The following is a 22,524-nucleotide window of genomic DNA, read 5'->3' as shown; positions in this document are numbered from 1 at the left end:
GTTTTAAGTACAAAATTAATCACTCAAATACGTGTCCTTTAGCGCTAAATGTGCGTCTTGTTGCAACATAATCTCTGTGGAAGTGTCGTAGTTATCGTCCTCCGAAAGCTAAGTTCTGCAGAAGTCAATGTACTTACCTCATAATACACAAAAGTGAAATGCTTTGCGTATAAATGTCTTAGTTATTACGCTTATTGCCGTGATGAGGAAAGTACTGTGCTGTAACGTATTGTTGTGCTACGGAAAAGGCAGTCTCATTGTAGCTATACCACAAAAGTTACTACTAAAACCTGTTTTACTTTCCAGAATAATTCAGAAAAACTGTGCAGATATAAAACAGATATAGCGCAAAAGCAACATTGTAAATTGTCACTCATTAGTAGCGTCGTGATAAAATCGTGTATCTGTCACATAAACTAATCACTCTGTCGTCTGGTATCTCACAGAAAGTACTTTAAACCCAGAATGTATTTTCAAGTAAACCAAAATGTTGCATTAAAATCTCATTAGCAGTACCAGTATGTGTCCTAAGTATGTAAGCCTGATAGTCGTTACGTAATCGTGCAACTAACAAGCAAGAATGTACAAATACAACACTGTGTCGTCTATTCACTATAACAATGCATTCGTAATTTCTGTTTAAAAATGTTCCCTAGGTTCTAGACTGGATATTTAACTTCAAACATTGTTGCATGTTAACAGTTTCTTAAGTCTGACAAAGCATACTAGAAATGTGAAGTGAAAAGTTTTATGGCAAAGACAAAGTTAAAAAGCAGATTATCTTTCAATAAATGGTTTTACATGTGAAATGTGGTGTAAACCTTTACTCTTCCTAGTACGCCGAGTTTCAACTTCAACGCAATTATCATGTGGTATACGTCGGATTCTGTATGGTCCATTGTAAACTAGAAAGAATTTGTGACTCAAGTGTTTCTTCTTATGTGACAATGAATGAGCTTTAATGAGAACTTTCTGACCAATATACAATTTCTTTGCATTTGCTTTACCGTGTAGTTTTCTCCTTTTGTCTGCTGCAGATTTTATATTTTTAAGAGCCAAATCAATTATGTCTTTGTGTCGAAGTTTACGTGTATTCGGGAAAGATACAAGCTCTCTGATTCTGTTCGGTGGTTCTTCATTCTTCAGTACAAGAGTAGGTGGTAAAGCAGTGGAATCATGAGGCATTTCATTCAGCACGTTTTGAAATAAGTGTAAATATCTGTCCCAATGCTAATGCTTTCTGTGACAATAAAGCCTGCAGAGCTTATTGATTTCTTTCATAATCCGTTCAGAGGGGTTACAATGTGGTGAGTACAATGAAATAAAAACAGGTTTGATTTTATGGTTGCGAAGCATGCGTGACCAAACAGCAGATCTAAATTGCGGTCCGTTATCTGAAATGACTTTAGCAACGTGGCCAACTTCACGTAAGAAATTTTTAACAAAGGCGTTGGATACAGACCGTCCAGTGGCTTTACGTAACGGTGTGAAAGAAACAAATTTTGAAGTAAGTTCAACAGCGACTAGAACGTACGAAAATCCATTAGATGTTCTGACAAGCGGTCCGAAGAGATCAACAGCAGCAAATTCTTTTAATTTAGAAGGAATGATAGGAAACAACGGAGCACGATGTGAGACAGTAGATGGTTTCGCCTTTTGACAAAGTTTACAAATAGACAAGACTCTTCGAATTCTCTTTTCCATATTGTTAAAATAACAAGTCGTTCGAAGAATATGATAACATTTTCGTGGACCAAAATGTGCGTAGCTGAAATGAATGTACCAAATGAGCTTATTAACAAAATCGTCAGGAATGCAAAGTACCTATAGCTTGTCATCAACAGTGCAGCGTTTGAACAGTATGTTGTTTCTAACCAGATAATAATGCTGAATCTGTGTGTGTGTCTTTTCATGCCATTTGCTCTTGATGTCTTTCCAAATCGGATCTTTATCTTGTTCATGAGCAATGTCCTTTAAAGATGTGGTGATGAAGTTTTCAAAGGCGACTTTCTGAATGTAAAGAATACTGAAATTTTTCTCGAGGTTGCCTTCTGTGGTACTTTTCTCAAGCCCAGCCGGTGCGCGTGACAGTGCGTCCGCAACAATGTTCTCCTTGCCGGGAATGTAGACTATTGTGAAGCGGAATTCTTGCAGAAACAATGCCCAACGTTTTAACCTGTCATGACTTAATTTTGAAGACATAAGAAATTGTAATGCACGATGATCACTGTATACTTTTACGTGCTTACCAGAAAGAAAGAAACGGAATTTGTTAAATGCCCAAACGATAGCTAAAGCTTCTAATTCAGTAACGGAATAATTTTTTTCCGCTTTTGTTAGCACACGGCTAGCAAAAGCAATGGTTTTCTGAATGGTAGTGCCATTTTCTATGGCTTCTTGAAATAAATGGGCACCAAGACCGACTTCAGAAGAATCCGTGCTAAGGCAGAAATCTTGTGAAAGATCTGGATGAGCTAAGATTGGCGCGTGAAGTAACGCTTCTTTCAAAGAATTGAATTCCAACTGTGCTTGTTCGTCCCAGTTCCAAATAGTATTTTTTCCAGTGAGAGAACAATGTTTTGGTGTAACAAGAATTTGCATATTCAGAAAACGACGGTAAAAATTTACGAGACCTAGAAAACTGCGGACTTGCCTTTTTGTGGATGGAACTGGAATGGCTCTGATTGCTTCTAACTTTTCAGGATCCGGTTGAATCCCTCCAGAAGAAATAATATGTCCCAAAAACTTCACCTTTGTCCTACCGAATTCAGACTTTTCCAAGTTAACTGTAATTCCAGATTCTGCAAAAATACGTAACAAACTGTTGAGGATGCGATTATGTTGTTCCCATGAAGCTTCTGCTATCAGAATATCGTCCACATATAAGGTGATGTGACGTTTTAAGAACTCAGGTAATATGGAATTTAACCCACGAATGAATGCTGCCGAAGAAATGTTCAAACCAAAAGGAAGTTTCCGAAACTGATAACAAACGCCGAAACAAAGGAAAGCTGTGTATTTTCTACATTCTGGATGAAGTTCGATCTGATAAAAGCTGGATCTGAGATCAATGGAAGACAACACTTTTACACCATTAAAATTTTGAAGAAGTTCTTCTAACGTTTGCGGCCTGTCTGTTTCAGGAATAATGATCGTATTGATTTGTCTCGAATCTAAGACAAGCCTGATCGATCCATTTTTCTTCTCAACAGCATGTAATGGATTGTTGTATGAGCTTACTGCAGGCTCAATAATGCCCTCATTAAGCATAGATTGTATTTCTGTTCTAACACGGTTGTAAGTAGGCTGTTTAGGTTTTTTTATTGGTAACGCCACCTCTGTATGAAAATCACTGGCTGTGCTGTGTAAGTAGGCTGTTTAGGTTTTTTTATTGGTAACGCCACCTCTGTATGAAAATCACTGGCTGTGCTGTGTGCAGTCTGTGGCTGCTTTGCATTGTTGTAATACTCGCCATTGTAGTGTTAGGCAGCTGGCTGTGAACAGCGCGTAGCGTTGCGCAGTTGGAGGTGAGCCACCAGCAGTGGTGGATGTGGGGAGAGAGATGGCGGAGTTTTGAAATTTGTCATGAACTGCTATATTTATATATGATGATATCAAGGTAAATACATTGTTTGTTCTCTATTAATATCTTTCATTTGCTAACTATCCCTATCAGTAGTTAGTGCCTTCCATAGTTTGAATCTTTTATTTAGCTGGCAGTAGTGGCGCTCGCTGTATTGCAGTAGCTTGAGCAGCGAAGATTTTTGTGAAGTAAGTGATTTGTGAAAGGTATAGTTTAATGTTAGTCAGGGCCATTCTTTTGTAGGGAATTTTGAAAGTCAGATTGCGTTGCGCTAACAAAATATTGTGTGTCAGGTTAAGCACAGTCTTGTATAAATTGTTCAAAGGGGACGTTTCATATGTCGACCCTTAGCCTAGGATACCTCACTGGAATCTTCTGATTTTTTCTTGTAGTTTGTGTATTTAGTGTAGCTTTTGTTTATTGCTAGCGCGTAATTGTAGAGAGAACCTCCTTTGCAGTTGTAGCCTTTCATTGTTGTACAGTAAAACAGTTGTGGCATGCATGTAGATTTGCACCATGTATTTCGCAGCTACGCTTGCAATTAACTACATATTATTTTCAGTGCTATTTTAATGTGTTCTCCTATTTTTGCACTTCAAATTGTGCTTTTCTGTGTTATCGTGTGAAATATTGTGACAATTATGGCGTGTGAAAAACGTAACACTAGGCTCCAAACTAAACTGAGAAATAATAGTGACGACGAGCGTAGCTTATCAGCGCCGCCGAGTAATGAATTTACTAATGTTCAAAGTAGTAATTTGGTAACTGAGCACAGGGAAATGGAGCGGGCGTCAAACAATGGCGTGGACAGTGAAACAATTAGTGAAGAGGGAAGCATTATCGATCGATCGGTCGGCAATAGCTCGCCTCAGGAAGCCGAAATGACACGACACAATCTCGCAAATACTGTAGATTCAGGTTTTGGATCCTCACCGTTTTCTCAAATAAGTCAAGACACATTTTCTGATTGTCAAAATGTGAATGTTTCCGGTGAAAATTCACTGCCGAAAAGCACTGAGGAACATGTTTCAGACACCAGTGCATTGTTATTACAATTAATGCGACAAATGGGACAAAAGCGTGAAAAGTTAGACACAATGGAACAACATCAGAGACAAACACAGCAACAGTTAGACGCAATGGAACAAAATCTTCACACCACGCTTGAACAAACACGTGAAGATTTAACTACTGAGTTACATAACATCGAATCGAAATGTCAAAAAGTCTGTAATGACGTAAAAACACAAATTTGTGAGCATTTCCAACCTATTTTTTCGCGTCATGAAAATGCATTACAGAATCATGAAGCAGCCATAAAAGAACTGCAAACTATTGTTCATGAAAATCACAACACCTTGCAAGCTAAAATTGACTCAGTTGCATCTACCGATTCGGTTACGCAACTTGCAAAAACTCAGGAAAACTTAAAGGACGCAGTAGATTCGATTTCAACACAAATGGACACTCTGAAACTTGGTTCAGAAAAACACACTGAGGAAATGTGTTCACTATCGGAGAAAGTAGCCGAACTTTCGGATCAGATCACTAACTTATCTACAAAGGTAGATGATGATCTGAATGACACAAGACCCGTAGCCTTCACTGACACAGAAGAGTATGAACAAATAAGAAAATTCAAACAAAATCAGAATCAAATTAATACACAACACCAAAGAGAAATCCGGGAAGTACAAGATCAGCTGACACAGGTAATACAAGAATTACGTATTTCAGAGGACACTCGCACTCCAACACGGGAAGAGGGACTTAGAAACACGGAAAAGCCGCAAAATAATAACACAGGGCATTTCGGAAGTTATGAAAGAAATTGGCAATGTGCACCGAATTTTGAGATGGAACGGCCGACACGACCTAACAATGACCGATATGCGACTCGCCGACATGACGATTTTGACTATAAGCTGTTCATGACTACACGTAAATTCAAAACATTTAAGAATCCTGGCAGGGTCGCCATATGAAACGTCCCCTTTGAACAATTTATACAAGACTGTGCTTAACCTGACACACAATATTTTGTTAGCGCAACGCAATCTGACTTTCAAAGTTCCCTACAAAAGAATGGCCCTGACTAACATTAAACTATACCTTTCACAAATCACTTACTTCACAAAAATCTTCGCTGCTCAAGCTACTGCAATACAGCGAGCGCCACTACTGCCAGCTAAATAAAAGATTCAAACTATGGAGGGCACTAACTACTGATAGGGATAGTTAGCAAATGAAAGATATTAATAGAGAACAAACAATGTATTTACCTTGATATCATCATATATAAATATAGCAGTTCATGACAAATTTCAAAACTCCGCCATCTCTCTCCCCACATCCACCACTGCTGGCGGCTCACCTCCAACTGCGCAACGCTACGCGCTGTTCACAGCCAGATGCCTAACACTACAATGGCGAGTATTACAACAATGCAAAGCAGCCACAGACTGCACACAGCACAGCCAGTGATTTTCATACAGAGGTGGCGTTACCAATAAAAAAACCTAAACAGCCTACTTACACAGCACAGCCAGTGATTTTCATACAGAGGTGGCGTTACCAATAAAAAAACCTAAACAGCCTACTATGTAAGGAGGCTGTTTAGGTTTTTCTATTGGTAACGCCACCTCTGTATGAAAACAGCCTACTATGTAAGTAGGCTGTTTAGGTTTTTCTATTGGTAACGCCACCTCTGTATGAAAATCACTGGCTGTGCTGTGTAAGTAGGCTGTTTAGGTTTTTTTATTGGTAACGCCACCTCTGTATGAAAATCACTGGCTGTGCTGTGTGCAGTCTGTGGCTGCTTTGCATTGTTGTAATACTCGCCATTGTAGTGTTAGGCAGCTGGCTGTGAACAGCGCGTAGCGTTGCGCAGTTGGAGGTGAGCCGCCAGCAGTGGTGGATGTGGGGAGAGAGATGGCGGAGTTTTGAAATTTGTCATGAACTGCTATATTTATATATGATGATATCAAGGTAAATACATTGTTTGTTCTCTATTAATATCTTTCATTTGCTAACTATCCCTATCAGTAGTTAGTGCCTTCCATAGTTTGAATCTTTTATTTAGCTGGCAGTAGTGGCGCTCGCTGTATTGCAGTAGCTTGAGCAGCGAAGATTTTTGTGAGGTAAGTGATTTGTGAAAGGTATAGTTTAATGTTAGTCAGGGCCATTCTTTTGTAGGGAATTTTGAAAGTCAGATTGCGTTGCGCTAACAAAATATTGTGTGTCAGGTTAAGCACAGTCTTGTATAAATTGTTCAAAGGGGACGTTTCAACAGTACCAAAAATAAGAATATTAACTCAGGGCTTAGCCATTACATTCATTTGGTTAATTAGAATTCGTTGGTGTGAGTAGTTTACCTGAAAACCATGCTAATTACCAACACCAGTAATTTTAGGTTTCGTTGTCATTGTTCCCATGTACGCATACGAGGGTAATCCCAAAAGTAAGGTCTCCTATTTATTTATAAGTACATAGACCTGTTTATTTCTACAATGGTTCACATCAGTTTACAGCTTGAACATTTAGCTATTTTTCAACATAATCACCATTTCTGTCGATGCGTTTTTGTAGACGTTGTGGCAGTTTTTGTATGTCCATGTCATACCAGCTCGCCGCCATGCTGTTCAGAAAGTTATGAACCTCTTCTTTCACCTCGTCGTAGGAGCTGAATCGCTTTCCGGGCAAATGTTCTCTTAACCTAGGGAACAGGTGGGCGCCAAGTCAGGACTACAGGGTGGGTGGGTGACTATGTTCCACTGAAACTGTTGCGGGAGAGCAACGGTTTGCCGAGCGATGTGTGGGCGAGCGTTATCATGGAAAATTTGTACGCCCTTGCTCAACATTCCTGTTCTCCGATTCTGAATTGCCCGTTTGAGTTTTTTCAGAGTCTCACAGCACCTGTCAGCGTTAATTGTGGTCCCAGTGGGCATGAAGTCGACCAACAATACCGCTTTCCGATCCCAAAAAACGGTTGTTATGACTTTACCGGCAGACTGCAAACTCCCTACACCACTTACGAACATTTTTGACATCCATGCACGACTCACCATACACTTCCGTCAATTGGCGATGGATTTCAATCAGAGCAGTGCCCTTTGCGTTCAAAAACTGAATAAATGCGCGCAATTCGCACTTGGCGGTAACATCCAACGGGAGCTCAATTCTCAACGGCTGCCAAGCCAAGACTGCGCCCCTCAGCGCGGCGTGCACATGTTTACACACATCGCGTGAAGCACTCTTCATAACAATGTGAGCAACTGCCATACAAACAGAGTTCTGTACTTATAAAAAAATAGGAGACCTTACTTTTGGGATTACCCACGTATGTCCCATTTCTAACTTTCAGATACAACAGGTCAAAAGTATACCGAAATAAATGAAGCAATCATAAAGTTAATGTTGAAACTATGGTAGTTGTTTTTGCACTCATTTAGTTTCACAGGAATAAACATTCTTAGTTTAAACATAATTTCTGAAACGGAATACTATATTTTGGCAAACTATACAGTATACATCAATAGAAAGTATTGTAATGTCTAAAAGTTCAAATGCCGATGAATCTCTCTTCACTATTCAGTTAACAAGCAATGTAAATTTATTATTGTAACTTCAGAAACAACAATAGATAATCGTAGTTACAATTATTGTCAATTTATAAAGGGAACATTTCAGAAGCTTTTTTAGTCATTCTGTGGAATATGATATGAGCAAGGTTTGTGCCCGAAATTACGGTACAATATACGCTGACGAGTTGACACAAATTACAAACCTGAAAAGGTGCCGAGTTTTATCCAAATTCCGTTTTCGAGATGTTACAAAGTGTTTTTCAATGATTGACTGTGACCTCTTTATTAATTTTGTGAACCGTGTTAATCTTCAATGTTGCACTCTGCTCACTGTGACAACAGGAGCAGACTCTGAACTGTGTTATTTCCAAATGGTTCTTACTGGCACTTAGTTCTCGTTTTGATATGACTATCTGCTTGGAGAAACAGTGTAACTGGCGAATGTGTTAAAGATTTACTTGCCACACGTCAGTTGTTATGAATCAGTTCGTCTATGTAAAGTTAATGTTCTTGATCAATCATTTTACAGGACAAGAAGACAGAGTACTATGCGACTAACCATTTATCTGTGCATAAATTATACCAAATGAGAATCGGTCTGGCCGTAAACAGTAGTTCATCCAACATCAAAGTGCTATTAAAGTATTTGAGTATTTGAACTGTAAACCTTGTGTGGACCAGATCATATGGAATACAGGCAATCACTTTCCAGCCAGATTCGACGGAGGAGCAGCTACCGATTGCATACTGGCAGAAGTAAATAAGGTAAAGTTACAAAGAGACCATAGACACAGGTAATGCATTAACATCATTGGTAAAAAGAAGAATACCTTCTTCTTTTGTTCTCAGTCTGTAGACTGGTGCCCAGCAACGTTTATCTGCCTCGTGCATTCTTTCCAGACTTTAATTTCACAGTGGAGAGGGCTGTCTGTATACATGTTCAAACCATCGCTTGTTCCTGTTCTTGATAGTCCTCCACAACTAACTTTTCTCTCCCATGTTGTCGGAGACTTCTTCAATGGTCATTCTCTCTGCCAATGAAATCCTTAGGACTCTTCTACAACTTCATACCTCAAAAACCCATATTATTTTTCATTGTGGCTTTCCTACTATCTGTGCCTCCGAATCATATAGGACAACGCCCCAAAAAAAGTTTTACCTACTGTTACCTGGTGTTTAAACTAATTGTTTTCGATTGTAGTAGTGTTCTTTTTGTTGAACGCTGCTTTGACTTCGTTCTGCTTTGAATCCTCTGCATGGTCTACCATCCTCTAGTATTCTACTAATCAGGTACTTAAAGCTGATTATTTGCTTCAGATTCCCTCCTTCCAGACGTAGGTTTGTTGCTATTGATACTTTGCAACATACAATTGATTAGGTTTTCTTATAATTTATTTTCGTATTACATTTTCCTGAAAATAAATTGTTGATGGTTTCCCTGGATTTAAAGACTATTTTCAGATCGGCTAACGCTGCTACAACATCTGCAAATCTAAAAATGTTTGTTTTCTTCATGTGTAGTTATCCCTTAAGCATATGTGTCTTTACATTCGTTTATTACATCCCAGTGTGTATATTTAAGAGTAACAAATCCCTGCCGCAAATCTTTATTTACGCTAGCAAATTTTGGGCCACTGTATTTTATTCTGACAGCTGCGATCTGATTCCTTCAAAGCTGATGGGTTATTTTCCGGTCTCAATGCTGCATCTTAATGAGCATTAAAATTTACGCCATTTTATTTCTGTCTACATTGACGAAACTCTCTTGTTAGCCATAAAAGCCCGCAAACAATGTTTTAGAATTTCTGATTTACAGAGACCTTCAAAGCTAACAATTGATTCTCTAGTTCCTCTATCTTTCCAAAATAAAAAATGATCTTCAGCAAGGTTCCGATTAATTTTGTTTGATATTCTCTTTGTCAGTGTCGCGGGATACCAAGCTTACTGCACAGCAGCAGTCAGGAATGCCTCATGTGGTTTTCTTAGGTAATGCTACAAGGACTGATCTATGGAAATGTGCGGGGATTTCTCCTTTGTCACACATCTCATTGACGAGTTCATACAGAAAACTTTTTATTTTGTCATGTGTAGTCCAGATCCCGGACAGTCGTAGCGCTATTGCCAGCTTTCATCTCCGAAGTGCGAACGACTGCAGGCGAAAACAGTAGCTGTCTACAGAGCCGTGACCACACTGAGACGTTGCCGTAGAGACGTTTACAAAATCGCGTTAAATTATTGGCTGAGGTAGGCCCGCGAAGATGCTACGCTCAGCCCACTGCAGCTATTAGGGACCAACTTACCTCGAATCGGCTATAGGTGGAGCTTTTCTCCGTCATCTTGGGTTCGTAATACAATATTCCCTGTACTCCTTCCAGTCCTCTGTTGCATCACTATTCTCTATAATATGCACTCTATCTTCGGTTTTGACTGCGGTATCTTGGGCATTTCGCTCTCCAAATTGTGCATTGAAGTTCTATATTCATTCTCTACGTACGCTCTTTAATTTTAGTATACTTTCATCAATCCTAATTTCTTTAGCTCTTTTTGACATACAGTTTACAAAAATTTTTTGGGTCTGTTATAATTTGTTTTACTTTCTTCACTCCTAGAATTCTTTAATTTCTTTCTTCCTTCAATTAGCTTAATTACTGAAATATCTACCCATGGTTTCTTGATGGTGGTGGTATTTGGAAATAGTTCTTGGAACACCTATGATTGTGCACAAAATTTTTACGGATTTTTTCATGGTCTAAGGTCTCCTTCTTTCTTTATGAGGATGGGGATCGGATAGAAACGCGGTGTTTGGCATACAATAAGCGGGCGGTTTGTATGTACGACACAGATGGCAGCAATGTATAATACACAGAACTTCAGAGGCTATGGCGAGAGTGTAGAGTGACTTTGATGCTATAAAACGCGACGCTTCCATTACAGGAAGACCGAGTAACCATCCATTTACCCCATTTTCGTGGTGTGACACTAACCCAACGCCAAAAATTGGTTCAAATGGCTCTGAGTACTATGGGACTTAACTGCTGAGGTCATCAGTCCCCTAGAACTTAGAACTACTTAAACCTAACTAACCTAAGGACATCACACACATCCATGCCCGAGGCAGAATTCGAACCTGCGACCGTAGCGGTTTTATGGCAACATAACCAATACAGTCTGGGTCCCGCGCCAGCCCTTGAGACAACATGCACGCGCTATCAGAAACACTTGTTTTGGGTTGTAACCTTCCAACAGTTTAAATCCCGTAACCTCGGAATAAAATGTGACTGACCTCCCAATGAAAATGTGATTCATATATAACCTTTCAATAATTAACTGACTGTGAACCTAAACTGGTAAATCTGGACGTCAGCAATGCTGCGTCATGGCCCTGAAAAATCATTCTGAACAGACTGAAAAATCTTACCTCTATGAAGTCGCCGGATAACGCATATACATCTGCTCCTATAAGAAAGTTTTCTGGCACAGCCCAGTGCAATGCTGGCCGCTAGATTTGTCATGTATAAAAAGAAACAACTGATTTTTCTTTACGATAATCGGGATGACCATGGATAGGAGAAATTAGTAAAATCTTTAAAATCAAATGAATGATTGTAAAAGTTATTTTTATAAGAAAGATTATTATTAAAAGATTTTTTAAAAACATTTACACGGGACTTGATAAAACAATAGTACAAAATTAGTTGTTACAAATTACATATGCGCGCGGCTATAAATAGTAAGTTTTGGTTTTACCTTATACTACATCGCTCAGGCACCGCCATCGCCTTCTACGACCGCCCCTTGCTACTCCACACAGGAAACAAGTGCTCTCTGTGAGCTATGCAACTGGACAACTGCTCTTTACGAGCGACCTGACCCATTCGTCCGACTGCGAGCTACTACTCCTAATGCTGGCGACACTGCTCTCTGGTCTGCGATTCTCTTGTAGCTTACATATCGCAGGCAGCGCGTGAGCAATCCATCGAAGTTACATCTGCTCGAGTGCGCTAGCAATAAATTCCTTAGTCATGGACCTCTTACAGGGTGACCGCTTATTAAGAGTCTCCACAGTTGGTAACCCTGCACTATGGCCTGAAAATGCGGAGAATGTGCTCCGGGTAGGAGGCAGGGAATGCTGACATACAACCACCAGGCTATGCACTGGAAATTTTTGAAGTTATGCTGACACCTGACTATAGCATGAATGCGCCATTCTTTTCAACAACTGAGACTGTGGATGAGTCTGCGATTCCGTTTTTCAGACCTTAAATGAAGCGCCAGTCATCCCAGTGGAAGGACACAGACTTACTGCCAGCTATAAGATTTCGGATAAGGACCAATGAAGACAATTATAGCCACATTTTTGGGCAACAATGACATTATCACTACTCATAGAGTTCCAAAGGGCACTACGGTGGCAGGTGAGAACTAAGATGTTTTCAAAAACAAGTGCCTTCTAGCAACACGAGAAAAACTACAGGAAAAAGTTGCACGTGTGCCCTTTCTCTCAGACAACGCTCCGGCATACCTGTCGAAAGGGACGACTCACGAGTTTTTCCTTTCTCATGTGATGTGGCTACTAGCGATTTTTCGCTTTTGCCAACATACATTCTCCGGTGATGTCGCTATTACATCAGATATTTTCTAGTGGTCAAAGCAGATTGCTAAAGTATCATTCGCAGCTGCCATGGAAACATGGCATGGACGTTATGAAATGTCAGTACGGTTGAAGGTAAATTGCCTTGAGAAATGACAGAAGCTTCAAGTTTTTATCTGACTATTTTGTGGAAAGGATATCGGGGACATTAGAAATTAGACACTAGTCATACTACACAAATAATGGCAATGACAAGGATGTTTTTAATATGGCCATTCAACAACGCACAATTGGCCATATTAAAACAGTATTTGATCGGGACTTAAAATCTTAAAGTAACGTTTACATTATCTGTTATAATCTCTGTCACACTTACTTTCAAAATCGCACAGAGCTACAGCAAATTTTTGCAAATATCCCTACAAAGTGCTGAAATAAAATATCTCTTTTAAATAATCAACTGCAAAATTCTGACAGAGGATTAAAATACTGGCTCAAAAAAATTATGGCCTGGCCAGACGTTTTCATCCTGTATTAGAAGCTTCTGTTTTATAGTTCGTAGTGGACTCCAGGCACCACACAATATTTTAAAGAACGTATCTGAAATTAGTGTACCACAACCACAGGATAAGTGAGAGTTCCCTCACTGTGGAAGGACTTCCTCGTTGGCAACATTTATTTCTGTGTTAGGACAGCTCCATACTCTCAAAATGACTGGAGGTAGCCATAGCACAGCTGAGTGGCGGAACTCAACGTCCACAGCTGACGGACTGCGTTTCCCGCACTCCTCTTCCCACTGATACAAGGCTCTCGACCTCAACAGAAAGGTGAGTGAGCGGAAGTGGTTGCTACGAGTACATTACTATGTGGTCTCCGTTAAAGTTTGAGACTGATACATGGAATAGCTGTGACGAAACAGGTGTTAGGTGAAGATACCTTCATTAGCAATGTGACCAATCTCACGCCAAGACGTTAAATAAGTGAAGCATTTGTTGTGTTTTAAGACTTTACCTACCAGGAGGTACCATTTCGACTTTACAGTTCATTGGCAGTGAACGATGCTGATTGACCTCATCACAGATGTTTTTATTCGGTGAATGTCGCATCAACAGGCATGGTAGGAAACTAGTTGAACATGGATTTTAGAAATAGCTATACTATATCTACCGTAGCCAGAGGTGTCTTTTGTTAAGGGTCATATTGTGGAATGGATATTCAACCTTCATGGTCCTCAAGCAATGGGAATTTTACATACTTGCATCGACTACCAGCACCAACTTGAGTTACGAAAACTCTTAATAGCAAATTGCAAACTGAGGAAATTGTAACCGGCAAGACTAGATCTTCAGTCCATTACACTTCCGGCTGTAAAGTTCAGCACGAAAACAACCACTTACGAAAACAACCACTTACATGATGGTTACTGGTGACGTTCCAGGCGCAGCGTCAGATAACTCTCCAAAGCTTCACAGTGTGCAACTAATTGCTGACTGTTGGCAGACAATCCGAGCAGTCTGCTGAGAATGTAACATTCTTCAGTACCAGCATCCAGGTAGTCGCGCATTATTACGTAAGGTGGACAGGTAAGCCTACATCTACATCTACATTTATACTCCGCAAGCCACCCAACGGTGTGTGGCGGAGGGCACTTTACGTGCCACTGCATTACCTCTCTTTCCTGTTCCAGTCGCGAATGGTTCGCGGGAAGAATGACTGCCGGAAAGTCTCCGTGCGCCTCGAACCTCTCTAATTTTACATTCGTGACCTCCTCGGAAGGTATAAGTAGGGGGAAGCAATATATTCGATACCTCATCCAGAAACGCACCCTCTCGAAACCTGGACAGCAAGCTACACCGCGATGCAGAGCGCTTCTCTTGCAGAGTCTGCCACTTGAGTTTGCTAAACATCTCTGTAACGCTATCACGTTTACCAAATAACCCTGTGACGAAACGCGCCACTCTTCTTTGGCTCTTCTCTATCTCCTCTGTCAACCCGACCTGGTACGGATCCCACACTGATGAGCAATACTCAACTATAGGTCGAACGAGTGTTTTGTAAGGTCGCGCGGGATTAGCCGAGCAGTTTAGGGCGCTGCAGTCCTGGACAGTGCGGCTGGTCCCGGAGGAGGTTCGAGTCCTCCCTCGGGCATGGGTGTGTGTGTTTGTCCTTACGATAATTTAGGTTAAGTAGTGTTTAACCTTAGGGACTGATAACCTTAGCAGTTAAGTCCCATAGGATTTCACACACATTTTTGTTTTGTTTTGTAAGCCACCTCCTTTGTTGATGGACTACATTTTCTAAGGACTCTCCCAATGAATCTCAACCTGGCACCCGCTTTACCAACAAATAATTTTATATTATCATTCCACTTCAAATCGTTCCGTAAGCATACTCGCAGATATTTTACAGAAGTATTTGCTACCAGTGTTTGTTCCGCTATCATATTATCATACAATAAAGGATCCTTCTTTCTATGTATTCGCAGTACATTACATTTGTCTGTGTTAAGGGTCAGTTGCCACTCCCTGCGCCAAGTGCCTATCCGCTGCAGATCTTCCTGCATTTCGCTGCAATTTTCTAATGCTGCAACTTCTCTGTATACTACAGCATCATCCGCGAAAAGCCGCATGGAACTTCCGACACTATCTACTAGGTCATTTGTATATATTGTGAAAAGCAATGGTTCCATAACACTCCCCTGTGGCACGCCAGAGGTTACTTTAACGTCTTTAGACGTCTCTCCATTGAGGTCAACATGCTGTGTTCTGTTTGCTAAAAACTCTTCAATCCAGCCACACAGCTAGTCTGATATTCCGTAGGCTCTTACTTTGTTTATCAGGCGACAGTGCGGAACTGTATCGAACGCCTTCCGGAAGTCAAGGAAAATGGTATGTACCTGGGAGCCTGTATCTAATATTTTCTGGGTCTCATGAACAAATAAAGGAAGTTGGGTATCACACGATCGCTGTTTTCGGAAACCGTGTTGATTCCTACAGAGTAGATTCTGGGTTTCCAGAAATGACATGATACGCGAGCAAAGAACATGTTCTAAAATTCTACAACATATCGATGTTAGGGATATAAGCCTATAGTTTTGCGCATCTGCTAGACGACCCTTCTTGAAAACTGAAACTACCCTCGCTTTTTTCCAATCATTTGGAACCTTCCGTTCCTCTAGAGACTTGCGGTACACGGCTGTTAGAAGGGGAGCAAGTTCTTTCGCTTACTCTGTGTAGAATCGATTTGGTATCCCGTCAGGTCCAGTGGACTTTCCTCTGCTGAGTGATTTCAGTTGCTTTTCTATTCCTTGGACACTTATAACATGTCGGTTACTTAGTTGAATCTGTGGCAGCCAAGTGACATTTTTATTTTTACATCGGTCGCTGTTGTCGATGTGAGATTAATATTAAGTTTCTCTGTTCATCTACATCTACGTGATTACTCTACTATTCAGAATTAAGTGCCTGGCAGAGAGTTAAATGAATCACCTTCAAGCTGTTTCTTTACCGTTCCACTCTCGAACGGCGCACGGGAAAAACGAGCACTTAAATTTTTCTGTGGGAGTTCTGATTTTTCTATTTTATCGTGATAATAATTTCTCCCTATAAAGGTCGGTGCCAACAGAATTTTTTCGCAATCGGAGGAAAAAACTGATCATTGAAATTTCGTGAGAAGATCCCGTAAAAATGATAAACGCCTTTGTTTTAATGATTGCCACTCCAATTCACGTATCATGTCTGTGACACTACTCCCCTGTTTCGCGATAATACAAAGCGAGCTGCCTTTCTTTGAACTTTTTCGATGTCATCCGTCAGTCTCACCTGATACGAATCACACATCGCACAGCAGTACTCCAGAATAGGGCTGACAAGCGTGTTGTAAGCACCTTCTGTTCTGCCAATGAATCGCAGTCTTTGGTTTGCTCTACCCACAACATTATCTATGTGATCGTTCCAATTTAGGTAATTTGTAATTGTAATCTCTAAGTATTTCATTGAATTTACAGCCTTCGGGTGTGTGTGACTTATCGCGTAATCGAAATTTAGCGGATTTGTTTTAGTACTCATGTGAATAACTTCACACTTTCTTTATTCAGGGTCAATTGCCTTTTCCGCACCATACAGGTATCTTATCTAAATCATTTTACAAGACGGTAAATGACAGCATCATCTGCAAACAATCTAAGAGGGCTATTCAGATTGTCTCTTATGTCGTTAATATAGATCAGGAACAACAGAGGGCCTATAATACTTCCTCGGGGAGCGCCCAATGTTACTTCTGTTTTACTCGATGACTTTCCGCCTATTACAACGAATTGTGATCTTCCTGTCGGGAAATCACGAATCCAGTCGCACAACTGAGGCGATATTGCATAGGCACGCAGTTTGGTTAGAAGACTCTTGTCAGGAACGGTGTCGAAAGCGTTTTGCAAATCTAAAAATATGGAATCAATTTACATCCCCTGTCGATAGCACACATTGCTTCGTGAGTATAAAGAGCTAATTGTGTTTCGCAAGAACGATATTTTCTGAATCCGTGCTGACTACGTGTTAATAAATCGTTTTCTTCTAGGTAATCCATAATGTTCGAACACAGTATATGTTCCAAAACCCTACTGCAAATCGATGTTAGTGACATGGGCCTGTAATTCAGCGGATTACATCCCCTATTTGGGTATTGGTTGACCTGAGCAATTTTCCAGTCTTTAGGTACGGAACTATCTGTAAGCGAGCGGTTGTATACAATTGCTAAATATGGAGCTATTGTAGCAGCATTCTCTAAAAGGAACCTGACTGGTATACAATCTGGACCGGAGACCTTGCCTTTATTAAGTGATTTAAGTTGATTTTCTACACTGAGGGTATCTACCTCTATGTTTCTCATCTTGGCAGTTGCTCTTGATTGGAATTAAGGAATATTTACTTTGTCTTCTTTGGTGAAAGAGTTTCGGAAAAGCGTGTTTAATAACTCTGTCATAGTGGCAATGTTATCAGTGACTTCACCATTTTTAGCGCGCAGTGAAGGTATTGATTGCGTATTGCAAGCGGTGTGCTTTACGTATGACCAAAATCTCTTTGGGTTTTCTACGACATTCCGAGACAGAGTTTTGTTGTGGAAATTATTAAAAGCATCTCGCATTGAAGTACGCGCTGTATTTCGAACTTCGGCAGAACTTTGCCAATCTTAGGGTTTTAGCGTTCTTTTCAATTTGGCATGGTTTTTTCTTTGTTTCTGAAACAGTGATCTGACCCGTTTTGTCTATCATGGGTAATCAGTACCATCTCTTATTATTTTATGTGGTATATATCGCTCATTTTGCCGTCGATACTTTCTATTGGAAATCATTCCAAATCTTTTATAGGGTTACGTGATCAGATGGGAAGGAGTGGAGATTGTCTCTTAAAAAGGCTTTAAGAGCATTTTTATCAGCTTTTTTAAATAGATATACTCTGCGTTTCTTTTTGATGGTTGTGGGTGTTACGGTATTCAGCCTAGCAGCAACTGCCTTGTCGTCGCTAATGCCTGTATTCGTCATGATACTCCCTATTTGTCCGGGATTATTTATTGCTGTTAGTTAAATTACCAGTTTTGCAGGGGTAGCCAGCATCTTTGATAACTTGGTCCTAGGCTTAACGCCGTAGTGCTTCAGCATCACTTAGACGCTACGCCGAGGCAGCTTCATTTGTATTTAAAAATAACGTCACTGGCATTTCAGTGTGAGGTATGGGAAATGGTGCATCCTGTGTGCCATCACGACTCTAGTAATGGTTCCGCAGCCTCTAATATTGTTTCTTTTAATAGATGTTGTTACATGAATACATTACGAAAATAATGTTTTATTAAAACTTTTCTTATCTTACAGTAGAAACCGACGACGAAAAGAGATACGGGATGCATGTCGCATCCCAACCGTGCTTGAAGTTCAGATCACGTATAGGTGGATCTACTTCTGCCGACTCCTTGGCTAGTATGATTTGTTTCCGCGTGCCACCGACATGTTTTCAGTGAATAGTAATGACGCCGTCGCCCCGAGTGACGTAAAGGTCCAAGAGATTTCCTTCACGTGGTTACTGCTGCGTCGTCCTGAGTCCAGTCATATACCGCCAGCGACTCTTCCACATATACAAACAGCCTGTCTGGTTTTGTGATTATTGCCTTGCATAAGAATTTATAATCTGTGTATGATTCATGACAACTAAGAATATTCTTCCTCTCTCTCTCTCTCCTGCTATCTCTCGCTTTGTTGAGTGCGTGTGTGTGTGTGTGTGTGTGTGTGTGTGTGTGTAACTTAACGCTTTCGGATTTTTTTGAGAGGCGAACACATATCCGTTGCATCTGATGACAGTATTTGTAAAGGCTGATTTTTGTATTCATTAAATCTTGAAACTGGTAGGTAATCTCCAACTTGTAATTACCTTGTGCCTAAATGATTTTGATTTTAATAATTTGACTGATTGAGATGCAGTTTAAAATGTCTTTGTGTCACGGGCTTTGTCGTTCTGCGCAGTCTCGGTTATTTGCGAACATAGATGCCACACGAAGACTTACTCATCACTACATTCATGTACACTGATGGACTAACACGTTATGACCAGTTGCTCAAATCGTGTTAGTCCATTCTGCAGCGATTCTGTACAGCATGGATTCGTCAAGTCCCTCATACGTTTTCAGGGATATATGGGACCAGATGTGGTTTGTGGACGTGTTTTGGCACTCGGTAGCGTCTCGTGCTCCGTCGGGAACTTTCCAGGCAAATTTGGTGACCAAAAGATCAAATTTGGTTCAGTATCACGTTCCTCAAACCACTGTAACACGATTGCGGCCTTGTCAAATGGACGATTATTCTGCTGGAAAATGCAGTCGCTGTCGGAGAAAACATCAAGTATGAAGGGATGCAAGGTGTCAACCTTGTTCCAAGTATCATTGATGGTTGCAATGTCTGTGTTTATACAGTGTCTTTATCTTCATAATAGATGCATGCCCTCATGCATGCATGTCTGAAGGTACAGACACTGTCGCTGCCGATTACAGCTGTGGTAAACGGTAGCAAATAGTTTCGCATTCTGCGACTATTCATTGACGTTGCGGGATCCGACAAATCAAAATTTGTGCCGGACCGGTCCTCGAAACCGGCTTATCGCGAAACCTGTTTATCGCGAGCGGTTGATTTAATAGCTACGGCTAACCGAGCACGATTCCAGGGCCATTTAAAACTTTCACATGTTATGTAGTCACAGCCCTTGTTGTGTTCTGTTGTGATCTTCAGTCAAGAGACTGGTTTGATTCAGCTCTCCATGCTACTCTATCCTGTGCAAGCTTCTTCATCTCCCAGTACCTACTGCAACCTACATCCTGAATCTGCTTAGTGTATTCATCTCTTGGTCTCCTTCTACGATTTTTACCCTCCACGCTGCCCTCCAATACTAAATTGGTGATCCCTTGATGCCTCAGAACATGTCCTACCAACCGATCTCTCCTTCTAGTCAAGATGTGACACAAATTTCTTTTCTCCCTAATTCTATTCAATCCCCCTCATTAATTATGTGATCTACCCACCTACTCTTCAGCATTCCTCTGTAGCACCACATTTCGAAAACTTGTATTCTCTTCTTGTCTAAACTATTTATCGTCCATGTTTCACTTCTTATGTGGCTACACTCCATAAAAATACTTCTAAAACAGACTTCCTGGCACTTAAGTCTATACTCCATGTTAACAAAATCTCTGCCCCAGGAACGCTTTCCTTGTCATTGCCAGTCTACATTTTTTATCCTCTCTACTTCGACCATCATCAGTTATTTTGCTTCCCAAGAAGCTAAACTCATTTACTACCTTAAATGTCTCATTTCCTAACCTAATTCCCTCAGCATCACCCGATTTAATTCGACTACATTCCATTATCCTCGTTTTACTTTTGTTGATGTTCATCTTATATCCTCCTTTAAAGACACTGTCCATTCCGTTCAGCTGCTTTTCCAGGTCCTTTTCTGTCTCTGACAGAATTACAATGTCATCGGCGAACCTCAAAGTTTTTATTTCTTCTCCACAGATTTTAATTCCTACTCTTTTTCTTTTGTTTCTTTTACTGCTTGCTCAATATACAGATTGAATAACACCGGGGATAGGCTACAACCCTGTCTCACTCTCTTCTCAACCACTGCTTCCCTTTCATGCCCCTCGACTCTTATAACTGCCATCTTATTTCTGTACAAATTGTAAATAGCTTATCGCTCCCTGTATTTTACGCCTGCCACCTTTAGAATTTGACAGTATTCCAGTCAACATTGTCAAAAGCTTTCACTAAGTCTACAAATGCTAGAAACGTAGGTTTGCTTTTCCTTAATCTATTTTCTAAAATAAGTCGTAGGATCAGTATTGCCTCACATGTTTCAACATTTCTACGGAATTCAAACTCATCTTCCCCGAGGTCGGCTTCTACCAGTTTTTCAATTCGTCTGTAAAGAATTCGTGCTAGTATTTTGCAGCCGTGGCTTATTAAACTGATAGTTCGCTAATTTTCACATCTGTCGACACCTGCTTTCTTTGGGATTGGAATTATTATATTCTTCTTGAAGTCTGAGGGTATTACGCCTGTCTCATACATCTTGCTCACCAGATGGTAGAGTTTTGTCAGGGCTGGCTCTCCCAAGGCTATCAGTAGGTCTAATGGAATGTTGTCTATTCCCGGAGCCTTGTTTCGGCTTAGGTCTTTCAATGCTCTGTCAAAGTCTTCACGCAGTATCGTATCTCCCATTTCATCTTCATCTACATCCTCTTCCATTTCCATAGTATTTTCCTCAAGTACATCACCCTTGTACAGAGCCTCTATATACTCCTTCCACCTTTCTGCTTTCTCTTCTTTGCTTAGAACTCGGTTTCCATCTGTATTGATATTCATACAAGTGGTTCTCTTTTCTCCAAAAGTCTCTTTAATTTTCCTTTGGGTAATATCTATCTTACCCCTAGTGAGATATGCCTCTACATCCTTACCTTTGTCCTCTAGCCATCCCTGCTTAGCCATTTTGCACTTCCTGTCGATCAGATTTTTGAGACGTTTGTATTCCTTTTTGTCTGCTTCATTTACTGCATTTTTATATTTTCTCCTTTAATCAATTAAATTCAATATATCTTCTGTTACCCAAGGATTTCTACTAGCCCTCGTCTTTTTACCCACTTGATCCTCTGCTGCCTTCACTATTTCACCCCTCAAAGCTACCCGTTTTTCTGCTACTGTATTTCTTTCCCCCATTCCTGCCTATCGTTCTCTAATGTTCTCCCCGAAACTCTCTACAACCTCTGGTTCTGTCAGTTTATCCAGATCCCATCTCCTGAAATTCCCACCTATATTCAGTTTCTTCAGTTTTAATCCACAGTGCATAACCAATAGAGAGTGGTCAGAGTCCACATCTGCCCCTGGAAATGTCTTACAATTTTAAACCTGGTTCCTAAATCTCTGTCTTACCATCATATAATCTATCTGCAACCTTCGAGTATCTCCAGGCCTCTTCCATGTATGTCACAGCCCTTATACTCCCACAATTCGTTATTCCCGCACAGCGAGACAAATATTATATCGTCATTTTAGCACGTCGAGGTATCGATACATCATTCATGGTTATAATGTCTGTGATTGTACAGGATAGGCCCTGGAAGCGTGCTGGGGTAGCTGATGTTATTGCTGTCGCTAGCGACAATCGGGAAATCCGGGTTCGAATCCTGATCCGGCACAAATTTTCATGTGTCGCAAACAGCTGATGTCAATGCAT

Source organism: Schistocerca serialis, chromosome 4 (assembly GCF_023864345.2).
Source record: "Schistocerca serialis cubense isolate TAMUIC-IGC-003099 chromosome 4, iqSchSeri2.2, whole genome shotgun sequence".
Classification (NCBI taxonomy): Eukaryota; Metazoa; Arthropoda; class Insecta; order Orthoptera; family Acrididae; genus Schistocerca; species Schistocerca serialis.
The sequence above is the reverse complement of the archived record's forward strand: the minus strand, read 5'-3'. Positions refer to the sequence as shown.